Consider the following 18037-nt stretch of genomic DNA (forward strand, 5'->3'; position numbering starts at 1 on the left):
ATCAATGAACAAAAGTAAATAGGGAAACCCATATGCGTATAGGATCGATGAAGCCATAGATACATCAGGAACGGCACTGCCGTTCTTTTATTTGTCCAAGTCTCAGAGAAACAGCACAAGCATAGAAGCAAAAGAAAAGAGTTGGATGCCAAGATTGCAGTACAAAAGAACGATTCTGGTTGCTTTATTCCTTGCAGGCCAAGATGGTTACGTAAGAACGATCTACCAAGCTTAAAACTTAACAGGGCTTTGTGCAGATGCACTTTCTTAGGAAGGCACTGCAAGCTCCACCCTTGAAGTTTTCGTAGCGGCAGATGCTTGCACAGTTGTTGCTACTGATACACAGCCCAGTGAATCTTTCGCTTCTTGCTGAGCAGTAGTGATCTTCATTGATTGCTGCCCGGCCTGTTTAAAAGTTTGGGAAAAGAAAAGTTCATATGTTTATATGTAAATTAAGCAAAACAAACAGGTGCAATATAGCCTTGCACATTCCAATTGTGAATCAGAATGGGATGGGGCCTAGGCCGTTTGACGGGGCGCAGTCTAGGCTCAAATCCCATGAGCGTCACCTTCCTGGGTAACCTGAAGCTTGGCGACTATCTGGAGCTAGTCGAGGGGGGGGGGTAAGCTTTCGGAGTTTTACACTGACAGAATAATAAGTACGACTGGCTGAGCCAGCGCGCGGCTAGGTCTCTGCCGCCTGGGACAGTTTCTCAGAGTAAATTTTTTTTTTTTTAAAAATGGCCAGCTTATTACTCTTTTAACAAATTAAGTAGAGAGAGAGAGAGAGAGAGAGAGAGAGAGAGTACCAAAGGCCGGTAGCAGCAAGAAGAGCAAGAGGAGAGCAGGGAGGAAGCTTTGGTTCTTGAAAACCGCCATTGATTTTGATGAATGTGATGGATCAAATCCCACCTTCTTACCCTTGTTTTATAATAGGTAGAGGAGAGCCATGTGCAGATCAACACAAGTGGTAAATTACGAAACTATCTTATCTCATTTATCAAATTTATCACCAACTTATAAACAACCTTTATATTTGTTAACATCTTAGGCGGTTTCCAAATTCTTCCCTTATCTTATTAATGGTTCTCATTCCATCCTACCTTATCCTTTTTTCTTATTCATCCTTGAGGGTAAAATAGTTATTTTATAAATTCCTATGGTTTTTTCGACGATCCAAAAATCAACAGCTGTAAAGGCATCAATTTTTTCCAACTCATAAAATATGGTTTATCACAGAAAAAACCTTATTGGAATCAATTCCTACTAATTGAGCATCCTGAATACATTTATGAGGCTGGATTCTTTCAAAACAACTCAAATCGTGATATTCAAATTAGATTGTAGGTACAATCATTTGTAATATATATATATATATATATATATATATATATATATATATATATATATATATATATATATATATATAAGAAAGAGTGACCTAGACCTGAAAATGACAGTACAAGGGAAGAAGGTGAGTAAGGAGAAAGGCAGCAGATGAAATGAGGGTGTTTGACGGAGAATGAGAGGAAGGTAGCGAGAGTGTTTTGTTAAATGGTTGCCCTAATGCAAGAAAAAGTCCTCTTCACAGTGGGTAGGAATTTTAATCATCAAAAATCTATGTTTTAAAAAAAAAAGCATCCATTCAATTTGTTTTTATTTGAAATGGATGGAATTGTTATTAAATATTTTATCCTCCACACTTTTTTTATTATTTTTTAACTTCCGAATGCCCTTAATGCCACGGGGCGAGAGCTGATCATGTAAAACGTTGGGTGAGATTAGTAATCCCACCCAGCATGGGTGAGATTAACAAGATCCACTCTCTCACCTTAGGCCCTTTTTTCTTGTTAGGGCCCTTTAAAAATTATAGTTTTTAGTATTTTGTTCTCACATTTAGCATCATAGATGTGATCTATAGGTTTTGTTTAGTGGGAAATGGCTTTTGGATCGCCTAAATCTGATGTGTATACAGGTTTTTTTTCGGTGTTTCAAAAAATTAATGGCTATAAAGGCACCACATATTTTACCTCATAAAAATATTTCTTTCATCAAAAAAATATAATCCAAGAGTTGATTCTTACTAAATCGATCATGATAAACACATCTAACAGTTCAGATCAATCATAAAAACACTTCAAATTATGGGGCCTAATGAGACCTAACAAAAAAAAGAGGGTCAAATATGTTTATATAACTGAACATATTAGGCCCCATTTCTGGTTCTGCCTCATTTTGCCCCATAAGTTTTAAGTGTTTTTATGATAGATCTGAACCGTTAGTTATGTTTAGCATGCTCGATTTAGTGAGAATCGGCCCTTGGATTATGTTTTTTGGACAAAAAAATATATGTTTATGAGCCAGGAAAAACTGGCACCTTCATAGCCATTGAATTTGGATCACCAGAAACACCAGCATACTGATCAAATTTCATTATAGTGATCCAAATGTTGGTTCCCACCAAACAAAACCTATAAATCTCGTCTATGGTGTTAGACATGAGAAAAAATACCAAAAACGATAATTTTTAAAGGGGTAAAATGAAGCAAAATGATAAGGTGGGCAGAAGGAGCGCATTATATATATATATATATAATTGGGAACAACTATTTTCATACATTAATTTTTTGTCCTTTCTCTTGAATCTAACCATACGGATGTGATCTACATGCTTGGATTTATAAGAACCTCCTCTTGAATCATCCGATTTTGATGCATAAACATGATATTTTTAAGGTTTTAAAATCAATGATTCTTAATCTTCATAAATATTCAAGCATTCAAAAAACACATTTTTTCATCAAAAATACATAATCCTATGTTTCATTCCTAACAAATTCATTATGCTAAGCACCCACATGGTTGGATTTACAAATAAAGTGTTGAAAATATAGATATTTCTAATTCTCCGATATATATATATATATATATATATATATATATATATATATATATATATATATATATATATATATATATATATATATATATATATATATATATATATGAGAGAGATGTTGGTGCACGGCTCTTTTAGGTCGGCTCGTTTACCTAAAAGAGCCGATCCCACTTGCTCCTTTAAATAACTGTTCTTCTTTGCAAGTTGCATATAAAATAATGTATACATAATTCAACCTTTTCTGCCATCGTCTCTTTAAATGCCTTTACTGGTTGGTCCACGTTAAGTGACCTAGAAGAATTAGGATTGAATATAGTTTTGAAAATTTTATAAAATCCACCTAACTTTTAACCTATTTACAAAAACTCATATAACTTTTGATGTTTTACAAACACCCTCCTGGGTTAGCAAAATAATGCTTACCCATGGTTAAGATGACTAAAATTACTTGAATATTTTTTACATTAAAGCTTTGGATTTTGTGGATTTTTTGTTTTTTCTAGTTTCAATTGATATTAAGATCTTTTCACTTTTGGATTTAAGAGAAAATGATGTTTTTCTTTCGTAGATGAAATTTGGGTTCTATGTCAGGATTAAGGTTTTCTTTTTGGTGAGAAAGAAAGGTTTCCTGTTTTTTTTTTAATTGTTGACTACATAAATGTGTGGCAAAAGATGATTGCTGACAGCTGGTGGTGATGTGGTTACGTGCGGTAAAATGGAGAGGCGTTTCAATTGAGCAATCCCTAATTCTAATTGGATATTGTGAGAATGGACCTTGAAAGATGACCTTATCTCGCAACATGGTGGTGGTGTGGTTTGAAGTGACGATGGAGAGGTATTTTCAATCAGAAACCTAACAACAGAGTTTACAATGAGAACGCACCTCACAAGAATGATGAACAGCTTCCATCGCAATCGATGAAACAACTCAAGCTTTGATGATCAGCAAGAGAGCGCGCGCGCGCGCGAGAGAGAGAGAGAGAGAGTTGAACCTAAAGAGAAAAAGCAAAAAAACAAAAACAAAACATAAACAAGCACGACCTAAACAAGCAAAAAAAAAGTGGCTCATGCAGGAACCACAAAACCAATAAAATTAGGAGGGAGGGGAGCGACAATAGGAGGAAACATTAGATCTGAAAGATGAATACGCAGAATCACGTAAATGTCCACTAGAATTTTCTAAGCAAGATGATTAATGTCGACCGGATATTCTCGAAAAAGAGCATCGTTGCGCGTCATCCAAACGAACCATCAAGTGGTAAACCACGACCTCCAGATTAACCACCACCGCTTACTGCGCCAAAAGCAGACCGGACCCAATATGAGGTCTAGCGCAAAAAACTCCTCCATAACCAAGACCTCCGGGTGCCTCCAAGTCCTAAGAAAGATCTCCACAAAGGTAGGGCAAGACCAGAAGAGGTGAAACGAGGATTCTTCAGCAGCATGACAAAGCACGCACCAGCTCGGAAGCTGAAAGCCCCACCTCTTTAAGCTAGAGTGAGTTTGGACCTTATCATGCAAGATTAACCAAGCCAGAACCCAAAAATGGAGTGAAGGGCCCTTTGCTCAGAGCGCAGATTCGGACAACCAGGACGCCCCCAGGAGAAGCAACGATCTATAGACTTTGCTGGTCAGAAACTTCCCGGTAGGAGCAATAGCCCAATACACCCAGTTACCAATATCGGCAGGATCCTCAAAATTATGGCTGAAGAAAGCTAAAGCCGACAACCAAGACTTACGCAGATGGGAAAATGCTTCATGCCACAAGCATAGGAAAACCAGAAGGAGAGAAGGAGCTTCATACTTAGAGAGAAAAAAAGTAGCGCAAGGATTATCTAATTGATGAGCAAGCCATCATTGCTTAGAGATCAGGGCAATACTCCTGAGTCTAGGTGCAAAAACACCTAAACCGGCCATAGAACACGGCAAGGCCACCGAACGCCAACCAACCAGGTGACACTTACCCTTGAGATGACACCTAGACCAAAGGAATCCTGCCACCAGACGCGTCAGCTGCTTCTCCACACCTACAAGCATCATAAACATGAACATGAAGAATTCCAGAATGATCGAGAGAACGTGCTTCACTAAAGTTAGGCAGCCATCATACGAGAGATAAGAAGTTTACCATGAGAGTAATTTGCGCTTAACTTTAATAAACATCGGAGCCCAAGCCACAGAGGAAAGGCACTTAACTTGTAACGGCAAACCCAAGTATAACATAGGCAGCTCAAATATAACACAATTAAAATTTTTCACCCCAGCAGCTACTATAGAGGGCTGAATGTGGAACATAGAAAGAGAACACTTTTGCTCATTGAGAAAATGCCGAAAAGAGAGAGAAAAAAGTGAAGAATGAGCTTGAACCGAAGCATATGCTGAACACTAGCGCAACCGAAAATGATCATATCATCAACATAAATAAGAGCATGAGCATGAAAGTCCTGGATCGGTAACAGATCAATAAAATTGCAGGCAGTGGCCCGCTTAAGCATCACAACAAGACCCTCGATGACAACATTGAACAATAAAGGCGAAAGAGGGCAACCTTGACGCATACCTCGTTCCAGCTTGAACCATTCCCCGAAAGTGTCGTTGATATTCAGCATAGCCTGAGCATTCGAGACTAGTTCCCTAACTCAACCAGAGAACCAACGACCAAACCCGAAGTTCGATAACATTTGAAATAAAAATGGTCATTGAAAAGAATCAAAGGCCTTATGAAAATCTAATTTAAGAACAAAAGAAGGCTGACCGCAAAGATGCTAAGAGTGCACAACCTCAGTTGCCATGATAAAAAAATGATGAAACCTCTTATTATGGATGAAGGCGAACTGAGAGCCCAAGAAGATCTGTTGAGCTACTGATATCAGCCTATTTGCTAAAACCTTGACAATCATACGGTAAAGATCACTCATCACCGAGATCGGGTAGAATCGAGAGATATTCGAAACATCGACATCTTTAGGAATAAGCAAAATAATCGCTAAATAAAAAGGGTAGGGCAGCCTGAAATTACGATAAAACTCATCGAAGAGGCTAACCACGTTCGGTTTGACAAAATCCCAAAAAATCCTGAAAAAGTCAACATAGAACCCATCAAAGTCAGCTGCTTTCTAACCAGACAGATCCTTGATAGCACGAAGGATCTCAACATTCGAGAATCTTCTTTGTAAAGCACAGGCTTGGTCATGAGAGATCGCCCATAGCATGACAGACCCAATATTCTCCTCTGCAACCACTGAAGAGGCATAAATAGACTTGAAATAACGTGTGACAATCTGGTTGACAAGCTGATTAGAGAAAGAGATGCCCTCAATGGAGATAGAAGGGATGGCCTTCCTCCGATGACGGTGGGACGTATAGGAGTGAAAAAATTTAGTGTTACCATCACTGACTTTGAGCCAATTCACCCTGGATCGCTGCTTCCAACGGATTTCATCCCTGACTCTCCAGTTATTCAACAACATAGATAGCTTAATGGACCTGAGCTGGAGAGTCAAAAGTTGAGGTTTAGAAAAAGCGTCAGGGGAAGACATAAACTGGTACAATTCAGAAAGCTCATGCTCCTAGGCATCCATATGCTAAAATTTCGCAATGTCGTAATTATGGATCCAAGCCCTGATATCCTTAGCAAGACGCGAAAGCTTGCTAATAAGCCGAAGATCAACCTAGTGCTCAGAAGGTTTAAACCAAGAGGCCGAAATAACTGAATTGAAATCTAGCTCCTGAAGCCACCATTGCTCAAAAATAAAGCGTCTGAAGAAGGAGAAGTCATCCCCCAAAGAGTGATGAGCTGACCATGGTCAAAGATAGAGGGCTTAAGCAAGACACATTTAATGTCAGGGATGAGGTCTAACAAAAAAGGGGTGACAAAATCTCTGTCTAGAACCTGACCGCACGGGCGCGATTGCCTATTCGACCAAGAGAAGTGCTCGTCGGTAAGAGAAAGAGGATAAAGGAGATGCCGATGAACAAAGTCTTGAAAGCCTCGAATAGAGGGATTATGAAGGACGATAGAATTGAAATCATGAGAAGAAAGCATATAATTGAAATCGCCCATAATAAGGTGGCACAAATCATTAGAAGTAACCACCCTATCAAGGTCATCCCAAAACACGAGCCTCATGTTAGCAAGGTTGGGGCCATAAACCACGAACACTGTTGCTCTCCGACCAACCGACTATATGTTGAAGGCAATAGACAAAGAGTAGATACCCATGTCCAGCTGCGATAAATTTAAAGTCTTCTTACCGAGGAAGAGGATACCACCAACATGGTTGACCGCTGGCTTAAAGAAAAAATCTGCATCCTGCCAAATAGAAGAAGCGATCGCAAGCGAGAAGCCATCCATTTTAGTTTCACAAATGGCAAATAGGTCAGGATTAGCCTGTCTAATCTAACTCACCAAAAAGAAGCACTTAGAGGCATAATTGAGGCCCCTAATATTCCAACAAACAAGCTTCATGGCACAAAATCTGAAAAGACCAGTGGTTGCCGCAACCTGGGTGATCTACAAGAAGACCAACTAGGAGAAACCAAATCTAAAAAGATAGCCTTCCTCCGTCTACGGTTACCAATAGAGGAACACTAAACATTTTCAATGGGAGAGTCATCCTACGAAGAACCAAACAAAATAAAAGGGGGCAGGCAAAGGATATCCCCAAAAACAGAGTGGAGACCAAAAACAACTGAATCCATGACAACCGATAGAGCTAGCAACTGAGATGCGAAAAAAGAGATATCCAGCAATCGAGCAGCGTCGTCGATCTCAATACCCAGGAGGTGCAAACTGGAATGCAGATGGAGCTGAGAGGAAGGCAAGTGAGTCGACACACACCCCGACAGACCACCGTCGGGGCCAATGATAGGAGAAAAAATTGGCTGCAGGAAATATGAGATAATCTCTGGGGCACGATAGGAAAAGGGCAAGGATGAGAAATTGAGAAATCAATCACCATGCAGTTGCTGGCCTGGTTGGAGATTGCATGAATCACCATAATATGGATAACAGGGTAAGCAGAATTCCGGAATGTAAAGAGAATAAAGGAAGAGATTGAACTAAGGCCACCATGAGCAAGATTGTTCACCCGCGCCACCGAGCAATAACTAGAAAGGGAGAAGGTCGAAGAAAATGCCAGGTCCCAAGGATGCGAAGAAATGACCGACTGACCTTGAGAATAGAAATGAGAGCAGGCCTTGGCATGGGACTGCGAGCCCAAACTTGATGGCACAAGGGGCAAAGGAGAAGGCAGAAGCACCACAATCCCACCTCGAGCAAGCAAACTTGAAGGCGTCACCAACGAGACTTGGGAAGGCATGAAAGAATAAGCAGGCTAAGGGCCCCACCACTACAAGAAAACTGTTAATTAGCGACAGATTTTTTCTGTCGCAAATTTGCGACAGATTAGCTAGAGAAAACTTTCTTAATGAATCCTTCGCTAAGTAGGACGGATTAGCGATGAAAGTTGTTTCATCGCTAATCCGTTGCTAATTAGCGACGGATTAACGACAATGATTTTTTCGTCGCTAATTCTCAATACAAGAAAACATTTTAGCAAGGGATTTTTTTCCGTCGCTATTCTGTCGCTAATTAGCGACGAAAAAAATCTGTCGCTAAATCCCTCACTAATTTTCGATTTAAACCGAGCGCGAAATTTTCCCTCTCTCCCCATTCGAAATTTAAATCGATCGTGCTCGATTTAAACTGACTTCGATGATGCAGAGTGATCGCTGTGCAAGTCAGTTCATGGTGGACGACGATTGATGATGCATGAAATGCACATCATGTTAACAAGTTTTTCATGCATTTTGTAATGAGTTTAAGGTTTTAAACCCATATTTAGATGTGTTTTGATATTAAGGGGTTATGGTTCGAATTTCAGAAAAACCGGAGTTAAAATGGGAGAGTTATGGCTATTTTAGTGTTTGGGCACGGATTTCGAGGTGGATCGAATCCATATCCGACCCAATTAGGTTCTTTGGACTTTGGATCAACCCTTAGAAAGCCCAAAACCCAGCCCACACGCCTATCCATACCCAATTCAAAAAGTTTTGCAGAAAACCCCCCAGAAAGTGGCGCCTAGCAATATTTTATTTTTTAAACCTCTTTCTGAAAAATGGCAAAACTATAAATAGTTTTTTTAGCAAACCCTAGGCGTCTTTGGCTGTGTTTGGACGCCCCTTGCAGTGATTCTACTCCAGCAGCTCCTTCCTCTCCATCTCCCCCATGTTTTGGCCATTGAAGACCAGTCTATGCTTGATTTTTAAGCATAATTTCGATCTCTCTTGTGTTCCTTTCCATTTCTTTCTTTCTCCTTGCTGTATTTTCACTACTTTTCTGTATTTTTGCAGGTGTAGCAGAGGTGGAGACCATTAACCTTGTGCGGGAGTGCGAAACACACCAACAAGGTGAGCCGACCCTACCTCCATCCGGCTTTCTACCCCCTCCGATCGAGAATCGGCGCATAATCCATCTTCGGTGGATCTCCAACGTGTAGCAGCTGCAAAGGTGCCATTTTTTGGTGAAGTCCAGCATTCTCGAACTGTGTAGGACGTCCATCTCCAGCCACGGTCCGCTCTTCTTCATCCCCCCGGTCGTCGGATCTTCCAAAAGGTAGGTCTTCTTCTTCCTTCTCTTCTAGCTAAAACCGAATTGGGTGTTGGTTTTCTTTTTATTTTATTTTCTGAGTGTTTCTTGTTTTCTTTTTGTTTTCAACCTTAGAATAGAGTTCGTGCATAGGCCAGCACGTTAGCTTAGGTTTATTTGTTTGATTGATTCATTTGAATCGAGTTTTTGTTGATTTTTCATCCTTTTCATTAAAATCGGCTAGATCTTCATCTAGCCGATTCTTCCTGTTTGTCATAGGTGTTCTTGGTGTTGTTTTACAGAAAATCCAATAAAAAAGTGTTCATTTTGATTCACCTTAGTCGGTTGTTTGTGTGTTGTGATTTTTTTGTTCAATTGAAAAGCAAAATCCAAAAATCGGCTAGACTTATTCTAGTCGATTCTTGATTTTTACAAAAATAACTTTTTGTTTTGATTTTTTTTATGTCCAGCATGTGTATTGAGTTGTTTTGCTGAAAATCTCATTATAAAAGTTCATTTTAATTCATTTTATTCGTGGGTTTTGCTCGTCTTGTTTTGATTTTATTTTTGAAAAAGAAAAAAAAATCGGCTAGGATTATTCTAGCCGATCTTTGTATTTTCGTTAAATGTGTGTGTTGATGTTGGTAAATCGTGTGGTTGCTGTGTGTTTTGGGTGTTAACAACAGTATAAAGTTGTGTTAATTCATTTCATTCGTTTAGGATAGTTCTAAATAATCGCTTTTAGCATTTTGTGTTTTTGGTGTTTTGGATCTATTGAAAAACAAAAATTCAAAAGTCGAATTTTTATTTTCTTTATGTTTTTAATAAATTCCAGCATATTGCTGTTCATGTTTGCTTTTGTGTAATTAGGAGTCCTTTTTATTATTTTCTAATTTAGTTTTATCAAAATAGTGGTTATTTAGTTTTATTGTTTTTTTGTTAATTTATATTTTTATTTTTAATTTTTGTGTGGATCTTCTTCTTCCCCAAGGTGGGGCGGCAGCCATTAGAGCTCCTATTGAGCTCTAGGTCGATTTTTTTAGAAAGTCTTAATTGCTATTAGTTGAGTTAGGAAGGTGTCTAGGTTCAATGTATTAGGCTTTTCTCTCCTAGCCGTTTTTAGGGGTCAATTAAGTAGGTTTTGGGAATTAGGTTAGTATTAACTCCTAGGAAATCAATTTTCCATTTAAGTTATTTTATTCCCTAGGTAGATTTAATTCTATTAGTTTAGAAAGTAGCACCAATTGAAGTTGGCGATTTTGGAAAAAGGAGGTTCTTCAAAAATCGTGTGAAGCATTTAAGGAAGATTTGAATTTTGAATGGGCATTAAAGAAGGAGTTACTCCTTAACTTTGGAAAGTGTTTTTAGAATTAAACAAAAATTCCAATCTAGGCTCCACGATTTCCATAGAGCATTAAAAGCACTTTAATTCCATCTTGAAAAGCAAAAATCGTGGATTTCTAGATTGGCCTTTTCATTTTTCCAAAATGAGTTTTAAAGGCAATTAAGGAGTGTAACCCCCTCTTTAAATGGGGCGATTTTTGAGAATCCAAAGCATTTCAAAGTTTGGACATTGGTAATTATTACATTCCTTTTCCAACCCTCTCCATTAAAATCGTTAACTTTGAATTAATTGTAGGAATTAAGAGGTTATTACTTTAGTCTAAACCTAACCTAGTCAAAACCTAGCTAGTCTAAGTCAAAACTTAGACCAAACCTAGGTCGAGTCTAAGACCAAGGCCCAACCCTAGTCAAGCCTAGGTCGAGTCAAACCCTAGTCTAAACCCACTTGAGTCTAGTCAAGTCAACCCTTAGCTTGAGTCAACCGACCTTAGTTGACTAAGTTAACCCTAGTCTAAATCCAACCTAACCTAGCCAAAACCGAGTCTAGCTTATGTCCAAGACTAAGACCAAATCCTAGCCAAGCCTAGTCGAGTCAAACCTAACCTAAGTTTAGGTCAACCTACTCTATCTCACCCTACTTAACCAAAGCCGAACCTAGTGAGTCCACCCGAACCTTAGTTGACTAAGTTAACCCTAGTCAAGTCCAAGTCCAACCTAAGGTGAGTCAAGACCAAGCCTAACCTAAGTCAAAGTCAAAACCAAACCGAGGTCGAGTTAACCTTAGCCAAGTCAACCCAACCTTAGCTAAGGCTAAACCGAGTCCACCTAAGTCAACCGAATCTAGTTGACTAAGTCAACTCAAAACCGAACCCAATCTTAAGCCAACCGAACCCAACTAGTTAGGTCAAGCCTAGTCGAGTCCACATTAGTCCGAGTCGAGTCAAACATAGCTCGAACCTACCCAAGTCCAAACCGAGCCTAGTTGAATTAACCGAGTGAACCCTATCCCAAGCCTTTGTTCTTTAGTGGATTTGATGTCATTTAGATGTTATTTATTTTGATTTTAGGTTAAGTAGTTTAGTTATTTGATTTGGTATAGTGTAGAAGTGTGTGTGCGTATATCGTATTTGTTTCGGGTGTGTGAGATGTGTTTGGTGATTGTTTGATGGGTCGTTAGTTATTCTTTAACTTAGTAGTCGAATTGCATTTTATCGCGTAGCATAGTTGCATTTGCATCGTTATTTAACGTAGTTTTAGTCATAACTTGCTTAGTGTATTTCATTCGTCATGCATTTAGCATAATCGTAATATTCATCTGCATATTCACTGTTATACATGGTCATTTAGACTGCATTAGGTTTAATTTACATTTTCTAGTGTTTAAATAGATTTATAAAGTGAATAGTGCACTCAAATAAAAACCCGATTTTTGCCCTGTCGCACCAACATTATTTTCTGTGAAAAAATTCTGTGTTTTCCAAAAAAAATTATTCTATTCACTTTATTGATGTGTTATTTGACTTCATACCAAATTTCAGCTCTTTCGGAGTTGTTTTGGTCTGATTTTTAAGCGTTTTGCGAAAACCGCTTTTTCTGGATTTCAAATTACAGGGCTTTCGATATCTTGATTTTCCCAGATTTGAAACGCTTATATCTAGAGTTCCAGATACTGTTTTTCCATTCTGTAAAAACTGTCAGTTTGTTTAATCTGTCAGTTGCAGAACAGAACAAATTTCGGGAAAATCGGACCTCGTTTGCCATGTCAAACAGTGGTTTTCCGATAACCTATCAGAATTCTATTTTACACTAGTTAGGGGCAGTTTCGTAATTTTCTTAATTTCGGCATTTAGACCTGTTTTCAGTAGTTTCTGCATTTTAGGAGTTGCATAATCATCATACAGCATTATTAGAATTAACTTAGTTAATTTTAGACTTAGTTTAGTATTTTATTTAATTATTGATTGATAATTAGCATTTGTTTTATTATTTTCGTAAAACTAGAATTAGTTTTAGTTATGGTTTGCATTGTTAGAATAGAATACTAACTCTATATTTTTCTGCATTTTTAGGTTGAAAAGCATATTTAATTTCCAGGGTTATTGTTCAAGTGCGAAGATTGTCTAATTGACGAAAAGACAGAAATACCCTTGGTGTGGAGCAGAAGATTTAGTTGCTTTTTCATTTTCATTTTAGTGATTAATTGTAATTGTAGTAACTTTATAATTGTAGATTGATATTTGTAATTAATAAATCAAATTTTCTAGAAATATCTTGATTAATTCCTGTTCCCTGAGGATTCGACCCGTACTTACCACTTTGTGGAAAGTCGGTTTTTATATTTTTGGTTGACGATTTTCCAAAGTTTTATTGAAAATAATTGTTTTAAAAAGATCATTTCAAAATATCAACCAGCGATGATGCAGAGTGATCGCTGGAGGACGGCGATGCCGGTTCACGAAGGACGACGACGCTGGTTCACGGAGGACGGCGATGCCGATTCACGGAAGATGACAACGCCGGTTCACGAAGGACGCCGATGCCAAAGAGCATGCCAGTTCACAGAGGACGGCGACGCCGGAGAGCATGCCAGTTCACGGAGGATGGCGATGCCGGTTCACAGAGGACGATGACGCCGGTTCACGGAAAATGACGACGTCGGTTCACGGAGGACGGCGATGCCGATTCATGAAGGATGACGACGCTGATTCATGGAGGACAGTGACGCCAGAGAGCATCAGTTCACGGAGGACGGCGATGCCGATTCACGGAGGACAACGCCGCCAGTTCATGGAGGACGACGACGCCAGTTCACGGAGGACGGCGACGCTGGAGAGCACCAGTTCACGGAGGACGATACAAGTCCGACGACGAGGCAATGCGTTCATTCTGTGCAATGCCTGTTGAGCGCGGTATAAGTCTGGCTTATTGCTGCCAGAATACCGCTCGACAGGGATCAAATTTTTATTTTTATTTTTATTTTTATTTTTAAATTTAGCGACAGATTAGCGACGGATAATATTCGTCGTTAAGTTGTCGCAAATTAGCGACAGAATTAACAACAGATAAGTTTTTTCGCTAATCAGGGAGCAAAAATTCGTGATGGCCTCTATCCATCGCTAAACAGTTTAGTGACGGCTTAGCGACGGATAAGCGATGGATAGAGGCCGTCACTAATCCATGATTTTCTTGTAGTGTGCCTAAAAGAAGAAAAAAGTGTCAGGTCTCGAGAAGAGAAATCATTGAAAGGGTCAGACAGCATGGGGCCTTCCCCATGCGGAACGACCGACGTCCTGGAGAGGGATGAAAAAGGTGTCAGGTCCCAAGAAGGAGACAAATTGACTGTATGAGCTGCATCAGAGAAATCAATGTAGGTCGGGTCATAGGCATGCGAGCCCATACCAGGCAGCACAAGCGATGGCGTTGAATGATGAAGGTCTGATTCCCCATTGCATTCAAGCATACCTAGAAGAGCTGCCAAAGAGACTCGGTAAAGAGTGCCAGAAAAACCAGACTTGCGTGAAACAACCGACGATTAGGAGACACATGTATCGAGAAGCTAGGTCAAAATGAGGGTATCCTTCATCGACGAAGAGGCAGAAGAAGCCAAAGATGAGGACTGAGAATCCTTAGCAATGGGCGGCAGCCGGACTGGGACCCAGATAGACCCAATCTTGACTGCGAGAAAGGAATCCGTCGGCTGCTGAAGATCACTGATTTGCACCCACGATGAGAAAGATAGGTGTCTGATTGGCCGAAGATTACTCCGACGAGCATGAAAATGCCCCAACCCAGCGGGGGCTTGGGAAGGAAATGATGACCCCACCGAGAGCGGAGGCGAGAAGGCAGAATGCCTGCACATCTAAACTGGGTGACGTCGAGATAAAAAAGCGGAATCACACTTGTGGCAGTGAAGACACTTATGAAAATTCAGGGAGAAACAAGCAACACACCACGAATCCCCCGACCTAGCAAGGCTTAACTGAGATCTAGAGCGAAGGGCATGGAAGGAACGCTGCCAGGAAGAGGGAACCTACTGCCATGACTTATTCGTCGCCCGAACCGATGGCACACAGAAGAAGAATGGCGAAACCAGTGTTGCCTGAGCAGAGCATGCGATGAGAGGCTCCAGCCTTACCCCACGTAGAAAATGTTGAACGACCGAGATGAGAAGCGAGCTCACGGCAAGGCAGGAGCACAACGACGTCGAAAGCAAAGAGAAAAATCTATATTTGAGCCTAAAAGGGAGTACAACGTTGATACTCCACCGACGGAGAGCAAAGGCAACCCCCCAGTCATTGATAGCAACCTGGATGAAATGAATGGCTCACTGGTTCGAGCCCAACGAGCGATTTGGAGTGAGGCCCCATAAACAGGCCGCCGAGGGGCACATAGAGAGAGAGAGAGAGAGAGAGAGAGAGAGAGAGAGAGAGAGAGAGAATGGAGGTGGAGAGATAATCAAAGAAGATGATCACAACTCAGGAAGAGATGGTGGAGGCCAGGGTCCCTATCCCCTACAAAGACTAGAGTGCCCACCTCCTCATCCCCCTCAACAAAAGCAGGGTCAAAGAGATCTACCTCCCTTGAAAGTGCGAGAGCAAGAGGCACCGCTACGAGAAGTACAAGTACAAGCTGGTGATGGAGAGGGTCATCCAGACGACAAGGAGAAGAAGCTCAGGGAGCAGCAGAAGCAACCCATTCCGTTGATCCCCAAAACCGCCAACACGTGATGATCAGGGTCCTGTTGTCCTTCTAACACCAAGCAAAAGGTGGTCCGATTGAATGCCAATGAGATGGCATCGACGGTCGGTGGGTGGGGCAAGCTAGTTGAACGCTGACGAGGTGGTGCTGCCAAGCTATGGGTGGGGCAGCAGGGGACACCAACGAGCAAGGGTGGGGCAGCAGGGCACACCAGCAAGAAGCGGCGGGCCAGATGAACGCCGACGAGGTGGTGCCAACGAGCGGTGGGTGGGGCAGCAGAGCACACCAGAGAGAGAAGACCCAAAGGAGGGGGGCGAGGAGGAGAAGTAGGAGGGAGCGATCCCGGATTGTAGCCGACGACTCAGACGACACCAATTGACTGCCCACTGATCCACTGACGCGTCTGAATGGAGAGAGAGAGAGAGAGAGAGAGAGAGAGTAAACCCTATGTTTGACAATATCATTTGTAAGTAGATGGTAAAAGAGAGTGCGGGGGTTGTCAAGTACTTTTACTAAGCTTAACTATGACCGAACCTACTTGAGACTTGAGTTAGGGAAGTGTGTCTTTGAAAATTAATTTGCTAATTCAGGCAGGCATTTGTAAAATTTCAAGTATTAAGCATGTTTTTGTAAAATAAGTCCAAAGTTGAAGATCTTTTTGTAAACTTTTCTATAATTTTTCCATGGCTTTCATCGACAATGGACAATTCTGTTGTCGGTGGAAGCTAGGGCCTGTAAAAGAGCTGGCCACCCCCATCGACGTAGAGAGAGAGAATTCTCTCTTGTGATGTGATGTGATGTCATGCTGAAGTCAGCATGGGACATTTACTCTTTGATCCCCAACATTTACTTTTTAATTTTTGTGAAAATTGAAATAATGCAAACCGTTTTTTCACTCAAAACTTTTGAGATACTGATAAATCCATCCCTTCCTTATAGTAATTTCCATATTCATGTCTGGTTCTTCATCAGTCATTACAGAATCATGCCTTCAAGGATGAATCATGCGTGAGGTTACTGTCGCGAGCTGAAACCATCGGAATTCATAAAATGACCATTTTTCCTTCAAGGATGAATAAGAAAAAAGGATAAGGTAGGATGGAATGAGAACCATTAATAAGATAGGGAAGAATTTGGAAACCGCGTAAGATGTTAACAAATATACAGGTTGTTTATAAGTTGGTGATAAATTTGGTAAATGAGATAAGATAGTTTCGTAATTTACCACTTGTGTTGATCTGCACATGGCTCTCCTCTACCTATAAAACAAGGGTAAGAAGGTGGGATTTGATCCATCACATTCATCAAAATCAATGGCGGTTTTCAAGAACCAAAGCTTCCTCCCTGCTCTCCTCTTGCTCTTCTTGCTGCTACCGGCCTTTGGTACTCTCTCTCTCTCTCTCTCTCTCTCTACTTAATTTGTTAAAAGAGTAATAAGCTGGCCATTTTTTAAAAAAAAAAATTTACTCTGAGAAACTGTCCCAGGCCGCAGAGACCTAGCCGCGCTGGCTCAGCCAGTCGTACTTATTATTCTGTCAGTGTAAAACTCCGAAAGCTTACCCCCCTTCGACTAGCTCCAGATAGTCGCCAAGCTTCAGGTTACCCAGGAAGGTGACGCTCATGGGATTTGAGCCTAGACTGCGCCTCGTCAAACGGCCTAGGCCCCATCCCATTCTGATTCACAATTGGAATGTGCAAGGCTATATTGCACCTGTTTGTTTTGCTTAATTTACATATAAACATATGAACTTTTCTTTTCCCAAACTTTTAAACAGGCCGGGCAGCAATCAATGAAGATCACTACTGCTCAGCAAGAAGCGAAAGATTCACTGGGCTGTGTATCAGTAGCAACAACTGTGCAAGCATCTGCCGCTACGAAAACTTCGAGGGTGGAGCTTGCAGTGCCTTCCTAAGAAAGTGCATCTGCACAAAGCCCTGTTAAGTTTTAAGCTTGGTAGATCGTTCTTACGTAACCATCTTGGCCTGCAAGGAATAAAGCAACCAGAATCGTTCTTTTGTACTGCAATCTTGGCATCCAACTCTTTTCTTTTGCTTCTATGCTTGTGCTGTTTCTCTGAGACTTGAACAAATAAAAGAACGGCAGTGCCGTTCTGATGTATGTATGGCTTCATCGATCCTATACGCATATGGGTTTCCCTATTTACTTTTGTTCATTGATTCCTATTGGATTCACAGTTTCACGTAATTTATGACGTTGGCCTATTATCATATTCGGAGATACGGACAGTGAAATCTTATGTTTTACTGACGCAGCATGACTATTGCGCCAGTAAAACATCATTTTCCAGCAGCCCGTACATGTGTTCCGGCTCTAAATAAATAAGTTTAGATTAATTTTTTTATTATGGAAAAATATATAATTAATAAATAGGTAATCATCCAAAACAAAATAAATTTTGTTAAAAATGTATTATGAAAAAATATTAAAGCCAAAAAAAACTTTTTTTTTACCACTTGTAATTGAAGAAGGTAACTTATCATTAATT

The 18037-nt window shown here is 40.5% G+C and overlaps 2 long non-coding RNA genes and 1 pseudogene across 2 annotated transcripts; 2 read left to right on the forward strand and 1 right to left on the reverse strand.

Annotated features, from left to right (window-relative positions):
* Nucleotides 1–19: 19 nt before the first annotated feature.
* Nucleotides 20–910, reverse strand: LOC149818542 (uncharacterized). Its single transcript, XR_016427411.1, has 2 exons — nucleotides 810–910; nucleotides 20–405 (listed from the first exon to the last, which is right to left on the reverse strand). It is a non-coding gene; the product is annotated as an uncharacterized LOC149818542 (long non-coding RNA).
* A 14359-nt stretch (nucleotides 911–15269) lies between these two features.
* LOC149818543 (NADH dehydrogenase [ubiquinone] 1 beta subcomplex subunit 7 pseudogene) lies at nucleotides 15270–15559 on the forward strand (annotated as a pseudogene).
* A 1221-nt stretch (nucleotides 15560–16780) lies between these two features.
* On the forward strand, nucleotides 16781–17688 carry LOC149818544 (uncharacterized). The gene is made up of 2 exons (XR_016427149.1): nucleotides 16781–16913; nucleotides 17306–17688. It is a non-coding gene; the product is annotated as an uncharacterized LOC149818544 (long non-coding RNA).
* The last annotated feature ends 349 nt before the right edge of the window (nucleotides 17689–18037 follow it).

This window comes from Nuphar pumila, chromosome 13 (assembly GCF_984573655.1).
Source record: "Nuphar pumila chromosome 13, dmNupPumi1.hap1.1, whole genome shotgun sequence".
Lineage (NCBI taxonomy): Eukaryota > Viridiplantae > Streptophyta > Magnoliopsida > Nymphaeales > Nymphaeaceae > Nuphar > Nuphar pumila.